Genomic DNA, 24,495 nt, shown 5'->3' with positions numbered 1-24,495 from the left:
TTACAGAGACAAAGTTTGTAGCTGAGACCAAAGCATGGACCATCTAGAGACTTCCATATCCTGGGATCCATCCCATAATTAGCCTCCAAATGGTGACACCATTGCACACACTAGCAAGATTTTGCTGAAAGTATCCTTATATAGCTGTGTCTTGTGAGACTATGTCGGGGCCTAGCAAACACAGAAGTGAATGCTCACAGTCAGCTATTGGATGGAACACAGGTCCCCCAATGGAGGAGCTAGAGAAAGTACCCAGGGAGCGAAAGGGATCTGCAATCCTGTAGGTGGAACAACAATATGAACTACCCCGTACCCCCTTGTGTCTCTAGGTGCATATATATCAGAAGATTGCCTAGTCAGCCATCAGTGGAAAGAGAGGCCCATTGGTCTTGCAAAATTTATACGCCTCAGTATAGGGGAATGCCAGGGCCAAGATGTGGGAGTGGGTGGTTAGGGGGGTGGGGGGAGGTAATGGGGGACTTTTGTGATAGTATTGGAAATGTAAATGAAGAAAATACCTAATTAAAATAAAATAAAATAAAAAATTAAAAAAATAATTAATGACCCTTTAAGTTGGGAGTCTTTACTCTCTTCTATACCTATTATCCTTAGGTTTGGTCTTCTCATTATATCCTAGATTTCTAGGATGTTTTGGAATATGAGCTGTTTCCTTTTTGCATTTTCTTTGTTGTTTCAATATTTTCTATGGTATCTTCTGCACCTGTGATTCTCTCTTCTATTCTGTAGGTTATGCTTGCATCCATGACTCTTCATCTATTTTTTAGGCTTTCTACTTTCAGGGTTGTCTCCTCTTGTGATTTCTTTATTGTTTCTATTTCCAGTTTTTAGGTCCTGGATGATTTTGTTCAATTTCTTCTCCTGTTTGATTGTGTTTTCCAGTAATTTTTAAAGGAATTTTTGTGTTTCCCTTTTAAGGGCTTCTACCTCTTTACCTCTGTTCTGTATTTCCTTAAGGGATTTCTTTTTTTTTTCTTTCTTAAAATCCGTTATAATAATCATCATGAGATGTGACTTTAAATCAGAGTCTTTCTTTTCTTGTGTGTTGGAGTTCATTTTGTTGGGATAACTCGGTTCTGATGATGCCAAGTAGCCTTGGTTTCTATTGCTTATTATTTTGCCCTTGCCTCTTCCCATCTGGTTATCTCTGGTGTTGGCTGGTCTTGCTGTCTCTGACTGTTGCTTGTCCCTCCTGCAAGCCTGTGTGTCAGTACTCCTGGTAGACCAGATCTTTCTGGGAGGAATTTGGGTATGGAGAGCTGTGGCACAGGGTAAACTCCGGGGTGCAGATGGAAACTGTATGGAACCTGTCCCAGGTTGTTTCTCTGTTCCTGTGTCCTGGGGGTTCCTGGCATGTGCCTTTGAGCAGAATGATGGTCTTACCTGTGGTCACAGGCTTGTCTGTACTCCTGGTAGACCAGCTTTCTTGGTGGTATTTGGGTATGTAGTACTGTGGCACAGGATTATCTCCTGGCTCCTTTGTCTTTACATTCAGGTACAGAACAATCACAGACAAGAGAGTCATGGTTGTGGACTTGGGCTACTTCCATGGCAACTAAAGTTCCAAAGAAACAGCAAGAAATCTTCAGATGAAGTTAGCATGAGAATTTGATTAATGTCAAGAATTATGTAGACATGATACTTTCTGATTGGGAAATGGAGAAAAACTAGGTTATTGAACAACTGTTGAAGATGTTGGTGAACCACTGAGGCATGCCAAGTCAGTAAGCTGAGAGGAGATTGGACAGTGGTCAAGTGCAGCAGGGCAGTACTCACTCCAAAGCTATCTCTGAGGTCTAGGCAGAGGCTCTTCATCATGCCTTTGGTTTGTTTCTTGACCTCACAACCATGTTTCCAGCTATTTCAGGAGTGTCCTGAAGTGAACTCTGGAGAACCATTTTGAGGGTCTGGTGCTTCAACCAATGGCTGAAGGAGCCCATGAAGAAGTAAATGATAGGATTGGCACAGCTGTTAAGAACAGTCAGGACAATTGATGCCACATAAAATCTAAGATCAAATACACGAAAACCATCGTTAATATTGAAAAACAGGAACCAGTAGATGCCCAAAGGCAACCTGCAGAGGAGAAAAACCAAAATTGCTCAGCATGATGGTCATGTACAATCTGGTAAGCTTCATCCACTCAGCGACACAGAATAACCTGGTCAACAGCGCCAGACTGGACAGACATAGAACCACAAACAAAAGCATCAGGTATGCAGCAGTAAAAAGTTTGATGCCAGACACCCATTGTTATTTTCATATTTGGTATCTAAGAACCCACAGAAATACCTATTAAGAATGAAGATCAACAAGTACAGGACCCAGATCGCAGCATACATGACAGTTGACGTGTGTTCTGGGTGGTGGTAGTGATACCAGATTGGGGATAGGACAGACAGGCAGCGCTCAGTGCTGATGTCCATCAAGACAGTGTAAAAGCACCAGAAAAAGATAATGTGGGGGTAGGAAACCTTGAGAAGAAGCAGCATGAAAGCTATTATGTGACAAAGAAGAAATGAGGCCTTCCCTATGAACACTCCTTTTGTTTTCCTTTAAAAATTTTTTCTATTACATATTTTCTTTTTAAAATTTCAAATATTATTCCCTTTCCTGCTTCCCCCCTCCCTATACCCCCTATCCAATCCTCCCCCTCCTTGCTTCTATGAGGGTTTTCCTCCACCCAGCCAGCCACTTCCACCTCTCTGCCCTGGATTCCTCTGCACTGGGGCATCTATTGAGATAGGTCCAATTCCCTCTTCTTTCACTGAATAATGACAGGGCCATCCTCTGCTACATATGCATCTGGAGCTATGTATACTCCTTTGTTGATGTCTTATTCCCTGGGAGCTGGTTTGTGTGTGTGGATCTCATTGGTTGATATTCTTGTTCTTCCTATGGGATTGCAAATACCTTCAACTCCCTCAGTCTTTTCTCTAACTCCTCTACTAGGGACCCTGTGCTTAGTATAATGGTTGAATGCTAACATCTGCCTCTGTGTTCGTAAGGATCTGGCAGGGCCTTTCAAGAGACAGCCATATCAGGCTCCCTTCAGTGTGCACTTGTTGGCATCCACAATAATGTCTGGGTTTGGTAACTGTATATGGGATGAATCCTCAGGTGGGACAGTCTCTTGGTGACCTTTCCTTTAGTCTCTGCTCTACATTTTATCTTTATATTTGCTCCTGTGAGTATTTTGTTCTCCTTCTAAGAAGCTCTGAAGCACCCAAACTTATGTCTTCCCTCTTATTGCGCTTCATGTGGTCTGTGAATTTTATCCTGCTTATTCACAGTTTGGGGGTTAGTATCCGCTTATCCATGAGTATATACCATGTGTGTTCTTTTGTGATTGGGTTACCTCACTCAGGATGATATTTTCTAGTTCTATCCATTTGCCTATGATTGTCATGAATTCCTCATTTTTAATAGCTGAGTAGTACTCCATGTGTAAATGTACCACATTTTCTGTATCCATTCCTTTGTTGAGGGAAATCTAGGTTCTTTCCATCTCCTGGCTAATATAAACAATATAAACATATTAGAGCATGTGTCCTTATTACATGTTTGAGGATCTTCTGGGTATATGCCCAGGAGTGGTATTGCTGGATCCTCCTGTAGTACTATGTCCAATTTTCTGAGGAAACATCAAACTGATTTCTAGAGTAGTTGTACCAGCAGAAATTCCCACCAGCAAGGGAGGATTGTTCCTCACTCAGATTGTTCCTACACATCCTTGCCAGAATATGCTCTCACTCATCTGCTGATAAAATTTTGATTTTAGCTATTCTGAATGGTGTGAGGTGGAATCTCAGGGTTGGTTTGATTGAACACACCTTTTGTTAAAGATATAATTTATTAATACATATTTGTTGGGAACAAGCAAAAGAAACCAATTCTAAGAGCTACCATTTCATTTTCAAAGTCCATGTAATCACAGAAACTAAATCCAAGGTCCCCGGAACCAGAGAGAGCTGGGGACTTCCAAGTTGCTGAACAACTTCTATTATAAGTAAATAATTGTCAGAGTTCAAATATCTCAGGGGCAACTTCTCCTTCTTGTTGGCAGGGTCAAATTAAGTTTCTCTTCCCAGGCCTAGGAACTTACTCCTAATCTGATTGGAGAAAACTCCCTTGCTCAACCCTTCATGTCAAAACATGGTTGGACAATGGTACAGCCCATTCTTCTCCCCTATCAGTAACGTTCCATTCCTTAAATAATCTGTACAACATTTCTTTAGGGTCATAGTTCAGCTCTTGAGTCTGTTTTGTGGCCCCACGTGCTAGAATCAGCTTGATAACAATAAAGTTTTGTCATCTGCACTGCCATAATATTTGGGTTATGTTGGATTTATATTGGATTTAAGCAGACCCCATGACATACTGTGTAAGGCGATGAGTTTTATTATGATATTTTCAGGTGTTGTTAATGTACTTTTTATGTTCATTCATTATTGTCAGGCCTAGCTTGCCTGTTAGGAATACGTTTTTTTTTTTTGGTTTCAGGGGAGGTGATACAGGCTGAAAGAGGATAGGCAAAATTATTAAGAACCCCACAGCTCTGGATCCCAACCCTTGCCTTTGAGAAGTCCTTTAGAATCATCAGTTCAGTGTACTGATTATGTGTGGATGGGAGAAAAGCCAGAGAAAAATTTACAAATCCACTAAATATCCAACTTTGAAATGGCAGTCAATACTGTAGATTAAGAAAGCATCCAGCTTAAACAAAGTACAGAAAGAGTGAGGAGAAGAAGTTGACAACATAGAAGGGAATAGCAGTTGTCTAGGAAGAAAAATCAGAGACTGGAAGATTTCTTTTTAGTTTAGGAATTCATACAGGACCTCCAGACCAAAGGAGGATTTAGACAGGCACCCAGGGTTGAATGCAAGGCTTCTTCCTTGTTCTCTTTTATAAGAGACACCAGCCATTATGGTCCTGAGAGAATAGAAATGAAAGTAAGTGGAAACCCAGTAAATCTTTTACTTCCAATTACGGGGCTTAGAAATGTTCAAAGCTAATTTCAGGGCAGGAGGTATTTGTATGCTATATTGAACCAGTAACTTCAAAAGGAACTAGTTATATTTAGGCTGTTGACTTGCCTACTTGGGTTTGTAGAATCCTCCTTTAACATTGGTGAAAATAAGTAAGATGTAATCAGACAGATGAGTAATTTTCTGATCATGCATGTGAGCCATTTTCATACTCATCCATGATTTATTGCAGTGCTGCTCAAGGCTCTGTCTCCTCACATCACTACAAGACCTGAGTATGATGCCGTTCACCACTATACACTTTCCCAATGATGCCTGCATCACTACACAGTCCTCCCTTGGTGCCAATCATCATGACACACTCCCAATGTGATGCTCTGCCATATTTCACACACCAACATGGAGCTCTACCCAATCCCACCATAATGCTCTTCATCACTACACACTCCTAACATGATGCTATAAATAACTACAACCCCCCCCCTGTGATGCTTATCCCTACAGACTTCCACCATGATGCTCTATATCACATGGCGAGGAACCACAGTTAACTAGATCACTACTCAAGGATTGCTCAGCCCTCAGTGTGTGTGGCCCTTTTACATCAATCATTAGTGAAGAAAATGCCTACTGACTTTCCCTCCATTCAGTCTGATGGAGACATTTCTCAGTTCTCTCTTGGTTTGTCTAGGTTTGTGGTCCATTGACAAAATTCCCAACCCAACCCAAGCAAACCAATCAACCAAATAAGATATACCATGGTCAGTAAAGAGAAATATTTCTGAGGGCACTTCAAGATTCTCTGGCCAGACTGTATATATTGCATGCTCAAGGGTGTAAACCTGAACAGTAATTTGAAATAATTTCCTGTGAGACAAATGGCACCCAAAGATATTATTATACCAGTGGAAATGCTTTCTCAGGTTTATTTGCTGAGGTTCTCAGAGGCTATTGAAGTCATGACCCTTGTGAGTCCAGGTAATGCTTGAGTTGGTATTATACATAGCCATTGTTCTTGTGGTGCATCCAGAATACAAAAGTTACTGGATCGTGGAATTTCCCACTGGAATTCCAAAGGAAAGCTAGGAAGTCTGTCAGTGTGTAGCAGGGTGGCATTCTTTACAGAGGACCCCACCCCCACCCCAATAGTGTGATAAGTGAACCTTAACAGTAAACTCTTAATTCCAATGGTAAGCACAGGATGTTGGGGATGCCACAGGTAAAGAATTCTCCAGTGGAAAGACACAGATACCAAGTGGAATCATTTTCAGAGATAGGCCAACTTGCCTACAAATGGCAAGTCGCTAGAAGCTTAGCTGCCCAAGGCTGTTGGTACTTAGATAATGATACCATATGCCCTAGATATTGGAAATGGGCCACAGTGTGCTTCCTGCTGGGTTTTGTTCTTGATGTGATACAATCCTTTCTCTCCATTTCTCCATTTATCCCTGCTGGGATGGCAGTAATTACACTCTGTCACAGTTTGATGAGATTATATATTTTTTGTATTTTTATTTGTGATCATGGCTTAAAGTGCTTCCTGAGTCTCAGGAGATTCTGAAATTATAATGTTGAATCTGCTAAAGCTTTGGGGAGTTTTGCATTTGTCGTTGGTAGAGGAATGTGTGGATTTTTTTGCTGGGAGAGACAGACGTCATTTGAGGATCAACCATAAAACCTTGTGGTTTAAAGTGATGTTTTGGGGTGTTAGTTCATCTTGAATGTAAATTTGATTAGGTTAAGAAACATGGGGGATATGCATGAAGTATATCTTTCTATATGTGTGTAAGGTCACCTCCAGAGATCAGCTGATGAGAATGGATTTAATAAATATATTAAACCGTTGGTGGACTCCAAATGATGGTTGTGTTGTTGGCAGTTGGGGTCAACTTGGATGAAATAGGTCAGTGGCAGTGTGTTCCTTGGGGTGTCACAGCTTTCTTTAGTATCCTCTCCATATGCTGAGTTTGTTCATTATTTCTAGTGGCCATTGGGGGACTTAGAGATGCTGATAAAAATCAGACCTTGTCACCTGAAAACTCAGGACTGGACCTTTTCACTCTTAATTAATATTTAAATCTTTTATCTTGCCTAAACTCACCAGCAAGGACTTCTAGTAATATGATGGTTTGTACATGCTTGGCCCAGGATGTGGCATGATTAGTTGTGGTTATGTTGGATTAGCTGTGTTATTGTGGGTGTGGGTTATAAGAACCTCATCTGAGGCCCTTGGTCTTGTGAAGATTATGCCCCAATAAAGGGGAATGCCAGATCAAGGAAGTGGGAGTGGGTGGGTTGAGGAGCAGGGCAGGGGGAGGATATAGGGGACTTTGGGGATAGCATTTGAAATGTAAAAGAAGAAAATATCTAATCAAAAAAGGGAAAAAAGTAATTTAGAATCTTAATGAATAGAGACTCTGTTGTGTAGTAGAATTGGGATAGGTTCAAAGAGATACTATTGCGACCAGAATTGTATGTTTACATATATCATATCCTTAAAAGTAGGTATTAATATTTAAATATGTATCCTCATGTCACCTATTCCATAGAAAGATTCAGACTCATATTGTCATTTTATATTCATGTGGATTTATTGACTAAATATATTTTTGTCCTTCATATCAATTTTTAAGTTTAATTTTATTAGGAACAAAATGAATTAGGGCAAAATTATCAAGTTTAATTTACTTGTCATCCATTTGCTATTAAGTACATGATGTGAATAACATACTATGATCCCATGTGTACAGAGTCCATACATAAGTAATAAAAAGGCAAATTTTAATAAAAAAATAAGACCCTCATCCTAGCTGCACGGAAGCCAACATTCTGCTAGCAGCCTTCAGATGAAGATGTAGAATTCTCAGAACTTTCTGCACTATATATGACAGCTTTAGAAAAGTTGCCTTGTACATAGTGCATGTTAGTAGCAATAAAACCCTAACTAAGACAACTACGATGTTGAATAATATAGTAAAATCCATCTTTGACATTTCTTGTATTATTTGAGATCTTAGAGACAAGGTTTTCAGCTTTCCTATGATATCAGCTGGGCCACACTGAGTGTGGTATTTATTATGTTGAGACACACTCCTTTTGGACCTATCCATTAAGTTTCATTTTTGGTATTTTGAAAGGAATAAATTTTTAAAAATGTCATTTTTTTGCATCTTTTTGGATGACTGTACTTGAGGGTTTTTTTTTTGTATGTGTGGCAATCTGTGTGTATGTGTGTGTGTGTGTGTGTATGTATTTGTGTGTGTGTTTGTGTGTGTGTGTGTATGCATGTGGGCAGGGCAGAAACTGATGTAAATTGTTGTTGTTCTCAATTCCTTGATAGCTTACTTTTTAAGACAGAGCATCTCACTGAGCCTACAGCTCACTCATTTAGTCAGACTAATTGGCCCGAAAGCCCCCAAGGACTCTCCTGTCTCTCCTATATTTTCTGGTATGTGCCATGCCTGGTTTTATGTGAGATGTCAGGTGTTTGAGTTCTGGGCCTCATGCTTGTGCAAAAGGCACTTTATCAACTGAATAAACTTCCCAGAATCTCCCTTCCTTTATTTTGTTCATTAGTGAAGGTCATGATCTCTTATCTTCTAGTGCTGAGGACTGAAGCTGAGGCTTGTGTGTGCTAAATACACAGACCACACTCAGGCCTCCTTGAAATCTCTTGAGGGTGTTGGCAAGCATACAATCTATGTATTCAAGGAATGGGTTATAGATTTAGTGCTCACAATCTGACTTTGTGCACCTAGAGATTCTAAGCAGCTTGCTCATGTACTCTGAGTTTGTGGTGATCTTGCTGTTGGGGGGGGGGTGTTGTCACTGTCTCACCAATAGGGGGCAGACAAAGCACAGGTTTGTCCTAAGTTCAAAGGTGGTGTTAACATATGTGATATGCACTCACTGATAAGCAGATATTTGCCCAGAAACTTAGAATATCCAAGATACAATTTGCAAAACACATGAAACTCATGAAGAAGGAAGACCAAAGTGTGGATACTTTACTCCTTCTTAGAATGGGGAATAAAATACCCATGGAAGGTGTTACAGAGACAAAGTTCAGAACTGAGATGGAAGGAAAGACCATCCAGCCAAATAAACCTAAAGTGACAGAGATAAGACTGAATTAATTTAGAGACTAAATAGAGGATTACTAGGGATTGTTTTTTGTTTGTTTGTTTTTTGGCTTTTCGAGACAGGGTTTCTCTGTATAGCCTTGGCTGTCCTGAAAAATCACTTTATAGGCCAGGCTGGCCTCGAACTCAGAAATCTGCCTGCCTCTGCCTCCCGAGTGCTGGGATTAAAGTTGTGTGTCACCACGCCTGGCTGAGTATTTTTGAAAAGTTGTTACCTGATAAATTGGAAAATTCTAGAAGAAATAGATACATTTCCAGACAATATTAAAAATGCAGTAGTATTCTTATATAGCAGCAGTAAATGTCTTAGTTATGGTTTTTCTGCTCTTAAAAAACCATGTCCAAGGCAACCTTTATATGGACAACATTTAATTGGGGCTGGCTTACACATTCAGATATCCACCCATAATCAAGGCAGGAACATGGAAGCATCTGGGCAGGCATGGTACAGGCAGAGCTGAGAGTTCTACATCTTCATCTGAAGGCCTCTAGGAGAATACTGGCTTCCAGACAGCTAAGATGAGGGTCTTAAAACCCACACCTGCAGTGACACACTTCCTCCAACAAGGCTACAGCTTCTAATAGAGCCCCTCCCTGGGCCAAGCATATACAAACCATTACAGGAAGTATACTGAAGAATAAATCAGGGCAATAGTCATAGTCAATGACCCAGGAAGTTCCTAGGAGTAAGTATAACCAGGGTCAAATGAATGGAATAGTGAAATAGTTAGGCTCAGAGGAAAGAAATTGAAGAAGACACTTAAAGCGTCGGAAAGATCCATGTTTGTCTATTGTCTGCACCAGTAATGTGAAAATGGATTGAGGGCAGTCTCCACCAAAGTACAATTACATTCTTGCACAAATAGAAACAAAACCCGTAAAATTCATAGAGAAGCACAAAAGGCCAGATATGACCACCCCAGTCCTGAGCAAGAACAGTGCTAGAATCATAGCAATGTCTAGTTTCAAATGGTAATAATGACCTGTACCAATGAACCAAGAGGGATACTAGCACAAGAAATGGAAAATGGAGATCAGTGTCATAGATTAGAGGATCCAGGTATTTCCATCTGACCCTTAACAAAGGTAAGTAAGATGGCCTCTTCAGGAAATAATGCTATTAAACAGGAAATCCACAGGTAGAAAATTGAAGCTACCCCTATCTCTCACGCTGTACAAATCAATTAAAATGATCATCTTAGTTCAAATGAACATCTCTCATGCAACAATCAGGAATTGATGCTGGTGAGGTCACAGTGAAAACAGATCCCTTGACTACAGGAGGGAATATAAGTTATTGCAGCCAGTAAGGCAGTCAGTGTGGCTATCATTCAAAAAGTAGATCTAAAATTGCCATAGGCTCCATGTAGGCTGCTTTTGGGTGTCCAGTTCAAGAAATCAAAGTCAGTATACAATAGAAACTATTACAACTGTTATAGTTATATTTATTGTGGTCTTTTTCCACAATAGTCAAATTATGGAAGCAACCTACATGTTCATAAAAGGATGTATGGATAAAGGAAACACACACACACACACACACACACACACACACACACACACACACACGGTAGTTTTATTCAGCTCTAGAGGAAATAATGGGCTGGAATATGGCTCAGTGTATCAAGTGCTTGGGTTCACATACCCTTTTCCCTTGTACAAAGCCATGGAGATGGTTCTGTGGGTAATGCACTTGTCCTGCAAACACGAGGAGTGGAGATCAGATATCCAGAACCTACTTCTAATCTGGGCTGCATCAGCACCCTGTAATCCAAGCACATGTGAGGCAGAAACAAGCGATGCTGGCTGATTTTATGTCAACTTGACACAAGCTGAAAGAAGGGAACCTCAAAAATGCCTCCATAAGATCCAGTATAGGACATTTTCTTAACTAATGACTGATGGTGGTGGGCCTAGCTCATTGTAGTGCTGTCCCTGGGATGGTGTTCCTGGGCTCCATAGGAAAGTAGGTTGAGCAATCCATGAGAAGCAAAGCAGTAAGCACCATCCCTCCTTTGTATCTGCTCCTGCTTCCAGGTCCCTGTCCTGCTAGAGTTCCTGTTCTCACTGTTTCTGATGATGAACTGTTATATGGAACTGTAAGCAAAACAAACATTTTCTTACTCACCTTGCACTTCCCTATTCAAGTCTCTTTTGATCATGGTTTCATCACAGCAATAGTCACCCTAACTAAGACAGGGTTCCCCAGAGCGAGCTTGCAAGCCAGATTAGCTGGTATTGGATAGCTCTAGGATTAGTGAGAGACCCTGACTCAATCAATGAATTGTATGTGTGTGTGTGTGGGGGGGGGGGAGTGTGATCAAGAAAAATACCTTATTTCTACTTCTAACCTACACTTACACGTATATAAGCAATGAGGTTATTTCAGATTGAGAAATACTGAGGGGATTGGTGAACTGAAAAAAAAAACCCACATGACAGTACAATTTGGGGTTATTTAGGGGATGGTGGAGAAGAGCAAGCGGAGGGAAGGAATAGAGGGTGGTGAAGATGTGAATCCCATCCAGGTACTGGATTTATATATGAAACATCATTAGACAATCAGTTATTTTGTATGATTTATACATCCTGATAAAAAAGATAGTTGTTCAAATTTGTGTCTTAATGAGGAGATGGTTGCTTATTCATATGCTATGTTGCTTTTAGATCTTAATTAATTTCTTGTCTTCATATTCTTGAACTTTACTGACAGTTTTAAGGAGGATTGGACTGGGCTGGATTTCCTGTCATTCCTTGCCCTGTTTTAAAATCAATGCTGTTGTAGCTTTGTTAGTGTCTTCCAGAGAACTCACAATCTCTTGAGATTTATAAAGCTACGTCTTTTTTTCCTTATGGTTGAGTATTCGTGGGGACACACTTCTTTTTCATTTTTCTTTGGTATGGACACACCTCCTCCCTGCACGGTGTCTAATTTGTGATGCTGAATGGGCAGCTACTGCTGGCCCCAAGCAGTCAGGGCATGCTCTCTGTTTCTCAAGATAGCTGGGCAATCTCTTTGCTCTGAATTTTGGTGGTATATCTGACTGGGCTCGGTTGTTTGGCAAGACCACTGGCAGACATCTGCAACCTGCTAGAGCAAAAGGATGTGCACTGAAGTTACGCCAGGTCTGCTGGAACACTGCATGTATCCTCTGGTCATAAGGTTCTGTGATTTGAGGTCATCTGTTGAGCATGTCAGCAGCAAAAGCTTTTGTGGTAAGGAGGTCAGGATGGAGTCTCTTGAATATTACCTAGGAGCTTCTAACCACTCACTGTCCAGCCTGTCTGCACCAAACTCACCAAAAGGGAGTTGGGTGATGCTCATCTTTTCCTCTCCTGGTCCTCATGTCAACTAGAATATGCTGCCCCAGTATGGATTTATGTGGATATAAGCACACAAAGATGTAACAATAGATTCAGAAAAACATTGCAGATAGACCCTTACCTTTTCCCCATTCCTCTTGCTGGATGTAGCTCGCTGGCTTGTGTAGAAGAAAAGATGCAGTCACTCCAGGATATTTCTTTGCTCTGAAGCAGTGAATTTAAAAGTTGGAAAGAAGTAAAGTTTATCAGTAACCCACACAGCTCTGTGGTTTCCTGCTCAGTGTCCTATTGGCAAGTGAGAGTGTAGGGCCTGTTACATCATGTTCCTCCTGAGAAAGTTCTCAATTTCTCCTTTTTCTATGCTTTCACATAGAAAATCTCTCACCTTGCACTCACCACAAGCCCACTGTGTCCTCCCTCCTGTTAGTGATTGTTGCTTGCAGTTTCCTGCCTTCTAGACAATAATGCCAAGCAAAGTGAGCAGTGTTGTTAAGTGATCAGTATGGATGGAGCAAAGTCCATAGCTGTGTTTCATACTCCCCTTGGCCTGGCTTTTTCTTTTCTCTACTAAAGCACATATGTCAGCACATTTCCAGTTTCTTCCAAATAACATGGAAATGCATCAAGCAAAAGGCAAATGTCTCTCAAAACATTGTTCTTTGTAAGCAATTGCTTGTTAAACTATTCATTCCTAAACATCTTAATAGATGCACTTATAGTTTTGATCAAGAAACATTCACTTTTATTTTTATTTTAGAATTTGTCTCTGTTAACAAATATACAATCTAATCCCATGAGGTATAAGAATATTCTGTGTAGACTAGATATACTGAGGAGTGACTTAAAGATCTATCATTTGTATGTCCATCCATCCACCCATTCATTCATCCATTCATCCATCCATTATCCATCCATCCATCCATCTATCCATCCATCCATCCATTATCCATCCATCCATCCATCCATCCATCCATCCATCCATCCATCCATCCATCCAACCACCCAGTCACCAACTCAGACACCCACCCACCCACCCACCCCATCTCTCTCTCTCTCTCTCTCTCTCTCTCTCTCTCTCTCTCTCTCTCTCTCTCTCTGTGTGTGTGTGTGTGTGTGTGTGTGTGTGTGTGTCAGGGTTTTGATTCCTGTACAAACATCATGACCAAGAAGCACTTGGGGAGGAAAGGGTTTATTCAGCTTACATTTCCATACTGCTGTTCTTCACCAAGGAAGTCAGGACGGGAACTCAAGCAGGTCAGAAAGCAGGAGCTGATGCACGGGCCATGGAGAGATGTTCTTTACTGGCTTGCTTTCCCTGGCTTGCTCAGCCTGCTCTCTTATAGAACCAAGACTATCAGCCCAGAGATTATACTGCCCACAAGAAGACCTCCCCACTTGATCACTAATTGAGAAAATGCCTTAGAACTGGATCTCATGGAAGCACTTCCCTAACTGAAGCTCATTTCTCTGTGATAACTCCAGCCTGTGTCAAGTTGACTCACAAGCCCATCCAGTACTCTCTCTCTCTCTCTCTCTCTCTCTCTCTCTGAGATGGTGTCTTAGTCAGGGTTACTATTCCTGCACAAACATCATGACCAAGAAGCAAGTTGGGGAGGAAAGGGTTTATTCGGCTTACACTTCCATACTGCTGTTCATCACCAAGGAAGTCAGGACTGGAACTCAAGCAGGTCAGAAAGCAGGAGCTGATGCAGAGGCCATGGAGGGATGTTCATTACTGGCTTGCCTTCCCTGGCTTGCTCAGCCTGCTCTCTTGTAGAACCAAGACTACCAGCCCAGAGATGGTCCCACCCACAAGTGGCCCTTATCCCTTGATCATGATCTTTAATTGAGAAAATGCCTTACAGTTGTATCTCATGGATGCATTTCCTCAACTGAAGATCCTTTCTCTGTGATAACTCCAGCTGTGTCAAACACAAAACTAGCCAGTACAATTGACCCCTTGTCAACTTGACACACAAACACATCAGTAGTAAGCCTCAACCCTTACATTCTTACTCATCCCCAAGGTCTAAATAACTTTAAACGTCCCACAGTCTTTACACATTCTTAAAATTTCAATCTCTTTAAAATATCCATCATTTTTAAAATCCAAAGTCTTTTTTACAATTAAAAGTTTCTCAACTGTGGGCTCCATTAAAATAGTTTCTTCCTTCAAGAGGGAAAATATCAGGGCACAGTCACAATCAAAAGCAAAAATCAATCTTCAACCATCCAATGTCTGGAATCCAACTCACGATCTTCTGGGCTCCTCCAAGGGCTTGGGTCACTTCTCCAGCCATGCCCCTTGTAGCACATGCATCGTCCTCTAGGCTCCAGATGCCTATACTCCACTGCTGCTGCTGCTCTTGGTGGTCATCTCTTGGTACTGGCATCTCCAAAACACTGCATGACCCCTTCAGTCCTAGGCCGTCAATTGCCACTGAGGCTGCACCTTCACCAATGGCCTTCCATGGCCTCTCACAGTGCCAAGCCTCAACTGCTCTGAGTGAACCCTTCATGCCTTCAAAACCAGTGCCACCTGGGTGACCCTTACACATTATCAAGTCCTGCTGCAGCAGGAGTACAATCTTGGCTATTTCTGGAACACAAGCCTCTTTGTGCTTTCAGAAAACACTTCCTAGAAGATGTCACCTCAACGATGCTGGTCTCTTCTTAATCACCACTAATTTCTTAGCTCCAACTAACCAGCATCAATAGTCCTAGTAATGCAAAGTTTTTGCTTTAGTAGTTCTGTTATCTTGTTAATCACAGCAATTTTTCAGTGCCAGCTAACCAGAACTATAGAATCTTCACAATCAAAACAGCAATGGCCTTGAGAAGAATCTTTAATTTTCCCTCTGAATTTTCACAAGCCAGATCTCCATCTTCTGCACTGTTCTTAATATTATCTTCCAAGCTCCTACACAACATTCGACAGAGCTCTTAACACCGAATTCATCTTCTAGCCCAAAGTTCCAAAGTCCTTCCACAGTCTTCCCCAAAACATGGTCAGGTTGTCACAGGAATACCCCACTCCTGGTACCAATTTGTTTTAGTCCTTGTTTCTATTCCTGAACCAACATCATGACCAAGAAGCAAGTTGGGGAGGAAAGGGTTTATTCAGCTTATACTTCCATACTGCTGTTCATCACCAAGGAAGTCAGGACTGGAACTCAAGCAGGTCAGAAAGCAGGAGCTAATGCAGAGGCCATGGAGGGATGTTCATTACTGGCTTGCCTTCCCTGGCTTGCTCAGCCTGCTCTCTTATAGAACCAAGACTACCAGCCCAGAGATTGTCTCACCCACAAGGGGCCCTTCCCCCTTGATCATTAATTGAGAAAATGCCTTACAGTTGTATCTCATGGATGCAGTTCCTCAACTGAAGTTCCTTTCTCTGTTATAACACAAGCTGTGTCAAATTGACACAAAACTAGCCAGTACAGATGGGTTCTCGTATATTCCAAGATGGCCTTAATCTGGCTATCTACCTGAGAATGATCATGAGCTTCTGATTTTATCCAATGCTGGGATAATAGGCATTTGCCACCACATATAGTTTATGTCACACTGGGAATCAACCCCAGGGATTCTTGCATGTTAGGGAAGTGCTTTACAAGCTGAGACATATCTTTATCCCCAGCCCATGAGTGAGAGATTTAAACAGGTCATCTGTGTCTGGTAAATGAGCAGTGATGAGTGGAACAAGGGCACCAAGAGTGTGTGCAAGATTTTGACTCTAACAACACACTGTGGACTCTGAATGTAGCAAGCCTGGAATTGACACGTATTGTGTTGAATGTGGGGAGGCCATTGGAGCAGAGGCTGTATGGAAAACAGCTGTACAGAGGAGGGGAGGGGAGGATTGGGCAGATGATGTGGAAATGAAAACTTTGGCAGTCCTACTGATGTGGAGGTTGACTCAATACAAAACTGGTGATTATATGGAGTGGGTGATAAGGTTAAAGATGGTTAAAATATAGATAAGAGAGTATTGATCATCTAGATGGATATGGTAGTTGCTATAAATGAGGACAGGGCTGGTGCTCAATAAATCTGTAAACCAGACAGGCCATGATCTAATAGAGTAAACAGTTACATCCCCACTAGTGACAGTAAGAATGTAATTTAAATTTTTTTCTACCAATTTCTCTTTAAAAATAAAAACACCACCTATCTAACTAATGGCCCAGCTCTGCATCACCATTACCTCTGTGACTTTCAGATGTTGTGATTGTGTGCCTCATTGAAGTTATATGCTTCAGTTATGTTGGATAAATGAGTTTTTCACAGAAAGGAAGGTACTATAAAAAACACTGGAAATGAATTTTATCACAGCTTATCCAATTTAATAGCAAAGATGTTAATGACACACAGTTAATAAGACATCATCAGCATTCACGTACAGAAAGATTCAGAGTGTAGTTTTGTGTGATTTATCTTAAAGATGAATTGTTCACCCCTCTCATTTTGGGATTACTCAATAGGTCTTTGCATAGTGGGAAACACTTTAGGAAAAACTGTGTAACTGACAAAATCACAAACTCCTAAGTTTTGCAATAAGTTTAGCCACCCATGACATCACATCATGACACTCTGCGTGTGCTTGAACTTACAGCATTGTTATAGAATTTCTCGATACCTGGTGGGTGTCATAAAGGCCAAACTCTTCTATAACATCTGGACAGAAGCTGGCTAGATTCTGTCAATTTTACACAATCTGAGACATATCTGGGAAGGGGGAATATTAAGTGATCATTTATCTTCATCAGATTGTTCTGTGGGCATTTTGATGGGACATTTTCTTAATGAATAATCCATGAATAATCATGGTGGGTAGTACCAACCATGGGTAGGTGGGCCTGGGTTGAATAAGAAAACAAGCTGAACAAGCCATGAAGTTCAAGCCAGAAGTACTCTTCCTCCATGGTCTTCCCTTCAATTCCTGACAGCAGGTTCTTTTTTTGGTGTCCCCTGTGATGAACTGAAGTCTGTAAGCCAAATAAACCCTTGTCTCCCATATGAGTTTTGGTAAATCATAGTAATAGACAAGCAAACTAGGTCAGAAACATAGAATACGTAATCATCAGAGTTCTGTTCTGGGGAGAACTCTGAAGCCAAGAAACCTGAATTTGCAGCATTGAAACATAAGTGCCGTCAAGCAGGGAGTGTGTGTGTGTGTGTGTGTGTGTGTGTGTGTGTGTGTGTGTGTGTGTGTGTTGAATATATAGCCTATATGATTTTTTAATAAATAACACATGACATAATTATATGAAAACATATTTATCAGATTGAACATATAGTAATAAAGTAATCCATGAGTATACTTGGTTGAAAAATTTGAATGCCGGATGTTATAATTTCATAACTAATTTTGTTTTTTTTTGATTCAATCCTTTATTCCTTAGCCTCTTTTAGAGAAATAAAAGTGTATTACAGCATGTTTGATAACTTTCCTGGTAACTAATAAGAAAAGGGTTGTGAAGAGATCTCTTAGGATTCAACATGAGTACTCTTGGGGGGAATCACTAATGCTTCCTATCATAGCTAATATTATAACTTCTCAATTAATGGCAATTATCTCAAATAATGGAATTTTCTGGCAATCAATCTATACTGTCCTCTAATTATTGGACTTTAAAACACACAGCTGACTATGATGTTGAACAATAACTTTATATTCTACATGTTGTTTGGAACTACAGGACTCTTCCAAGTATATAACCAATATATATAAAATATACAATATTTTGTAAATTTACATTTTGAGGTAAGATACAGTAAATATAATCTTTTCTTAAATATGTTCCTTTAGGGGCTGGAGAGATGACTCAGTGACTGAGAGTGCATAGGGTTCTTACAGAGGATCCAAGTTTAATCCCTAGGACCCACACTGGGAAGTCACAATCAGCTGTAACAGTTTATCATGTTCAGTGTTATTTCAACAGGGTTCCTTTTTTATTCCCTTTTTTTTAATTAGGTAATCTCCTCAATTACATTTCCAATGCTATCCAAAAAGTCCCCAATACACTCCCCCCCCAGTCCCCCACCCACCCACCCCCACCCCTTGGCCCTGGCATTCCCCTGTACTGGGGCATATAAAGTTGGCAAGTCCAATGGGCCTCTCTTTCCAGTGATGGCCTACTAGGCCATCTTTTGATACAAATGCAGCTAGAGACAAGAGCTCTGGGGTACTGGTTAGTTCATAATAATGATCCACCTATGGGGTTGCAGTTCCCTTTAGCTCCTTGGGTAGTTTCTCTAGCTCCTCCATTGGGGGACCTGTGATCCATCCAATAGCTGACTGTGAGCATCTACTTCTGTGTTTGCTAGGCCCCGGCATTGTCTCACAAGAGACAGCTATATCTGGGTCCTTTCAGCAAAATCTTGCTAGTGTATGCAATGGTGTCAGCGTTTGGAAGCTGATTATGGGATGGATCCCTGGATATGGCAGTCTTTAGATGGTCCACCCTTTCTTCACAGATTCAAACTTTATCTCCGTAACTCTTTCCATGGGTGTTTTGTTCCCAATTTCAAGAAGGGGCACAGTGTCCACACTTTGGTCTTCGTTCTTCTTGAGTTTCATGCGTTTAACAAATTGTATCTTATATCTTGGGTATCCTAAGTTTTTGGGCTAATATCCACTTATCAGTGAGTACATATTGTGTGAGTTCCTTTCTGAATATGTTACCTCACTCAGAATGATGCCCTCCAGATCCATCCCTTTGCCTAGGAATTTCATAAATTCATTCCTTTTAATAGCTGAGTAGTACTCCATTGTGTAAATGTACCACATTTTCTGTATCCATTCTTCTGTTGAGGGGCATCTGGGTTCTTTCCAGCTTCTGGCTATTATAAATAAGGCTGCTATGAACATAGTGGAGCATGTGTCCTTCTTACCGGTTGGAACATCTTCTGGATATATGCCCAGGAGAGGTATTGCTGGATCCTCTGGTAGTATTATGTCCAATTTTCTGAGGAACCGCCAAACAGATTTCCAGAGTGGTTGTACCAGCTTGCAATCCCTCCAACAATGAAGGAGTGTTCCTGTTTCTCCACATCCTCGCCAGCATCTGCTGTCACCTGAATTTTTGATCTTAGCCATTCTGACTGGTGTGAGGTGGAATCTCAGGGTTGTTTTGATTTGCATTTCCCTGATGATTAAGGATGTTGAACATTTTTTCAGGTGCTTCTCTGCCATTCGGTATTCCTCAGGTGAGAATTCTTTGTTCAGTTCTGAGCCCCATTTTTAACGGGGTTATTTGATTTTCTGGAGTCCACCTTCTTGAGTTCCTTATATATATTGGATATTAGTCCCCTATCTGATTTAGGATAGGTAAAGTTCCTTTCCCAATCTGTTGGTGGTCTTTTTGTCTTATTGACGGTGTCTTTTGCCTTGCAGAAGCTTTGCAACTTTATGAGGTCCCATTTATCGATTCTCGATCTTAAAGCGCAAGCCTTTGCTGTTCTATTCAGGAATTTTTCCCCTGTACCCATATCTTCGAGGCTTTTCCCTACTTTCTCCTCTATAAGTTTCAGTGTCTCTGGTTTTATGTGGAGTTCCTTAATCCACTTAGATTTGACCTTGGTACAAGGAGATAGGAATGGATCAATTCACATTCTTCTAAATGATAACCGCCAGTTGTGCCAGCACCATTTGTTGAAAATGCTGTCTTTTTTCCACTGGATGGTTTTTGCTCCCTTGTCAAAGATCAAGTGACCATAGGTAAGTGGGTTGATCTCAGGGTCTTCAATTCTGTTCCATTGGTCTACTTGTCTGTCGTTATACCAGTACCATGCAGTTTTTATCACAATTGCTCTGTAGTACAGCTTTAGGTCAGGCATGGTGATTCTTCCAGAGGTTCTTTTATCCTTGAGAAGAGTTTTAGCTATCCTAGGTTTTTTGTTGTTCCAGATGAATTTGCAGATTGCCCTTTCCAATTCGTTGAAGAATTGAGTTGGAATTTTGGTGGGGATTGCATTGAATCTGTAGATTGCTTTTGTCAAGATAGCCATTTTTACAATGTTGATCCTGCCAATCCATGAGCATGGGATGTTTTTCCATCTTCTGAGATCTTCTTTAATTTCTTTCTTCAGGGACTTGAAGTTTTTGTCATACAGATCTTTCACTTCCTTAGTTAGAGTCACGCCAAGGTATTTTATATTGTTTGTGACTATTGAGAAGGGTGTTGTTTCCCTAATTTCCTTCTCTGCTTGTTTATCCTTTGTGTACAGAAAGGCCATTGACTTGCTTGAGTTAATTTTATATCCAGCTACTTCACCGAAGCTATTTATGAAGCTTAGGAGTTCTCTGGTGGAATTTTTAGGGTCACTTATGTATACTATCATATCATCTGCAAAAAGCGATATTTTGACTTCTTCTTTTCCAATTTATATCCCCTTGATCTCCTTTTGTTGTCTAATTGCTCTGGCTAGGACTTCAAGTACAATGTTGAATAGGTATGGAGAAAGTGGGCAGCCTTGTCTAGTCCCTGATTTTAGTGGGATTATTTCCAGCTTCTCACCATTTACTTTGATGTTGGCTACTGGTTGGCTGTATATTGCTTTTATCATGGTTAGGTATGGGCCTTGAATTCCTGATCTTTCCAAGACTTTTATCATGAATGGGTGTTGGATTTTGTCAAATGCTTTTTCAGCATCTAACGAGATGATCATGTGGTTTTTGTCTTTGAGTTTGTTTATATAATGGGTTACATTGATGGATTTTCGTATATTGATCCAACCTTGCATCCCTGGGATGAATCTTACTTGGTCAGGATGGATGATTGTTTTGATGTGTTCTTGAATTCGGTTAGCAAGAACTTTATTGAGGATTTTTGCATCAATATTCATAAGGGATATTGCTCTGAAGTTCTCTATTTTTGTTGGGTCTTTATGTGGTTTAGGTATCAGAGTAATTGTGGCTTCATAGAATGAGTTGGGTAGAGTACCTTCTGATTCTATTTTGTGGAATAGTTTGTGAAGAACTGGGATTAATTCTTCTTTGAAGGTTTGATAGAACTCTGCACTAAACACATCTGGTCCTGGGCTTTTCTTGGTTGGGAGACTATTAATGACTGCTTCTATTTCTTTAGGGGATATAGGACTGTTTAGATCATTAACCTGATCTTGATTTAACTTTGGTACCTGGTATCTGTCTAGAAACTTGTCTATTTCATCGAGGATCTTCAGTTTTGTTGAGTATAGCCTTTTGTAGAATGATCTGATGGTGTTTTGGATTTCTTCAGGGTCTGTTGTTATGTCTCCCTTTTCATTTCTGATTTTGTTAATTAGAGTACTTTCCCTATGCCCTCTAGTGAGTCTGGCTAAGGGTTTATGTATCTTGTTGATTTTCTCAAAGAACCAGCTCCTCGATTGGTTGATTCTTTGAATTGTTCTTCTTGTTTCCACTTGGTTGATTTCATCCCTGAGTTTGATTATTTCTTGCCCTCTACTCCTCTTGGGTGAATTTGCTTTCTTTTGTTCTAGAGCTTTTAGGTGTGTTGTCAAGCTGCTAATGTGTGCTCTCTCTAGTTTCTTTTTGGAGGCACTCAGAGCTATGAGTTTTCCTCTTAGAAATGCTTTCAGTGTGTCCCATAAGTTTGGGTATGTTGTGGCTTCATTTTCATTAACCTCCAGAAAGTCCTTAATTTCTTTCTTTATTCCTTCCTTGACAAAGGTATCATTGAGAAGAGTGTTGTTTAGTTTCCACGTGTGTGTTGGCTTTCTATTATTTATTTTGTTATCGAAGATCAGTCTTAGTCCATGGTGATCACATAGGGTGCATGGGACAATTTCAATATTTTTGTATATATTGAGGCTAGTTTTGTGACCAATTATGTGGTCAATTTTGGAGAAGGTACCATGAGGTGCTGAGAAGAAGGTATATCCTTTTATTTTAGGATAAAATGTTCTGTAGATCTCTGTCAGATCCATTTGTTTCATTACCTCTGTTAGTTTCACTGTGTCCCTGTTTAGTTTCTGTTTCCATGATCTGTCCATTGGTGAAAGTGGTGTGTTGAAGTCTCCCACTATTATTGTGTGAGGTGCAATGTGTGCTTTGAGCTTTACTAAAGTATCTTTAATGAATGAGGCTGCCCTTGTATTTGGCGCATAGATATTCAGAATTTATAGTTCCTCTTGGAGGATTTTACCTTTGATGAGAATGAAGTGCCCTTCCTTGTCTTTTTTGATGACGTTGGGTTGCAAGTCAATCTTATCAGATATTATAATGGCTACTCCAGCTTGTTTCTTCCTACCATTTGCATGGAAAATTGTTTTCCAGCCTTTCATTCTGAGGTAGTGTCTATCTTTTTCTCTGAGATGAGTTTCCTGTAAGCAGCAAAATGTTGGGTCCTGTTTCTGTAGCCAGCCTGTTAGTCTATGTCTTTTTATTGGGGAGTTGAGTCCATTGATATTAAGAGATATTAGGGAGAAGTAATTGTTGCTTCCTTTTATTTTTGATGTTAGAGTTGGTGTTCTGTTTCTGTGCCTGTCTTCTTTTAGGTTTGTTGAGGGATTACCTTCTTGCTTTTTCTATGAGGTGGTTTCTGTCCTTATATTGGTTTTTTTCTGTTATTATCCTTTGAAGTGCTGGATTCGTGGAAAGATAATGTGTGAATTTGGTTTTATCGTGGAATACTTTGGTTTCTCCATCTATGGTAATTGAGAGATTGGCTGGGTATAGTAGCCTGGGCTGGAAATTGTGTTTTCTTAGTTTCTGTATAACATCTGTCCAGGCCCTTCTGGCTTTCATAGTCTCTGGTGAAAAATCCGGTGTAATTCTGATAGGCTTGCCTTTATATGTTACTTGACCTTTTTCCCTTACTGCTTTTAGTATTCTATCTTTTTTTTTAGATTTTTAAATATTTTTATTACATATTTTCCTCAGTTACATTTCCAATGCTATCCCAAAAGTCCCCCATAGCGCCCCCCCACTTCCCTACCCACCCATTCCCATTCTTTGGCCCTGGCATTCCCCTATATTGGGGCATATAAAGTTTGCAAGTCCAATGGTCCTCTCGTTCCAATGATGCCCGACTAGGCCATCTTTCGATTCATATGCAACTAGAGACAAGAGCTCCGGGGTTCTGGTTAGTACATCATGTTGTTCCAACAATAGGGTTGCAGATCCCTTTAGCTCCTTGGGTAATTTCTCTAGCTTCTTCATTGGGAGCCCTGTGATACATCCAATAGCTGAATGTGAACATCCACTCCTGTGTTTGCTAGGCCCCGGCATCGTCTTGCAAGAGACAGCTATATTTGGGTCCTTTCAGCAAAATCTTGCTAGTGTATGCAATGGTGTCAGCGTTTAGAAGCTGCTTATAAGATGGATCCCTGGATACGGCAGTCTCTAAATGGTCCATCCTTTCATCACAGCTACGAACTTTGTCTCTGTAACTCCTTCCCTGGGTGTTTTGTTCCCAATTCTAAGAAGGGGCACAGTGTCCACACTTTGGTCTTCATTCTTCTTGAGTTTCATGCGTTTAGTAAATTGTATCTTATATCTTGGGTATCCTAAGTTTTGGGCTAATATCCACTTATCAGTGAATACATATTGTGTGAGTTCTTTTGTGATTGTGTTACTTCACTCAAGATGATGCCCTCCAGGTCCATCCATTTGGCTAGGAATTTCATAAATTCATTCTTTTTAATAGCTGAGTAGTACTCCATTGTGTAAATGTACCATAATTTCTGTATCCATTCCTCTGTTGAGGGACATCTGGGTTCTTTCCAGCTTCTGGCTATTATAAATAGGGCTGCTATGAACATAGTGGAGCATGTGTCCTTTTTACCGGTTGGGACATCTTCTGGATATATGCCCAGGAGAGGTATTGCTGGATCTTCCGGTAGTACTATGTCCAATTTTCTGAGGAACCGCCAGACTGATTTCCAGAGTGGTTGTACAAGCTTGCAATCCCACCAACAATGGAGGAGTGTTCCTCTTTCTCCACATCCTCGCCAGCATCTGCTGTCACCTGAATTTTTGATCTTAACCATTTTGACTGGTGTGAGGTGGAATCTC

General features: G+C 40.6%; 1 pseudogene; it reads right to left on the bottom strand.

Annotated features, from left to right (window-relative positions):
* Positions 1–1,832: 1,832 nt before the first annotated feature.
* LOC110288755 (mas-related G protein-coupled receptor member A1 pseudogene) lies at positions 1,833–12,496 on the bottom strand (annotated as a pseudogene).
* Positions 12,497–24,495: the final 11,999 nt, after the last annotated feature.

This window comes from Mus caroli, unplaced genomic scaffold (assembly GCF_978045245.1).
Source record: "Mus caroli unplaced genomic scaffold, Mus_caroli_1 scaffold_8, whole genome shotgun sequence".
Taxonomy (NCBI): domain Eukaryota; kingdom Metazoa; phylum Chordata; class Mammalia; order Rodentia; family Muridae; genus Mus; species Mus caroli.
Note: the sequence above shows the minus strand (reverse complement) of the source record. Positions and strands in the feature narration are given on the sequence as shown.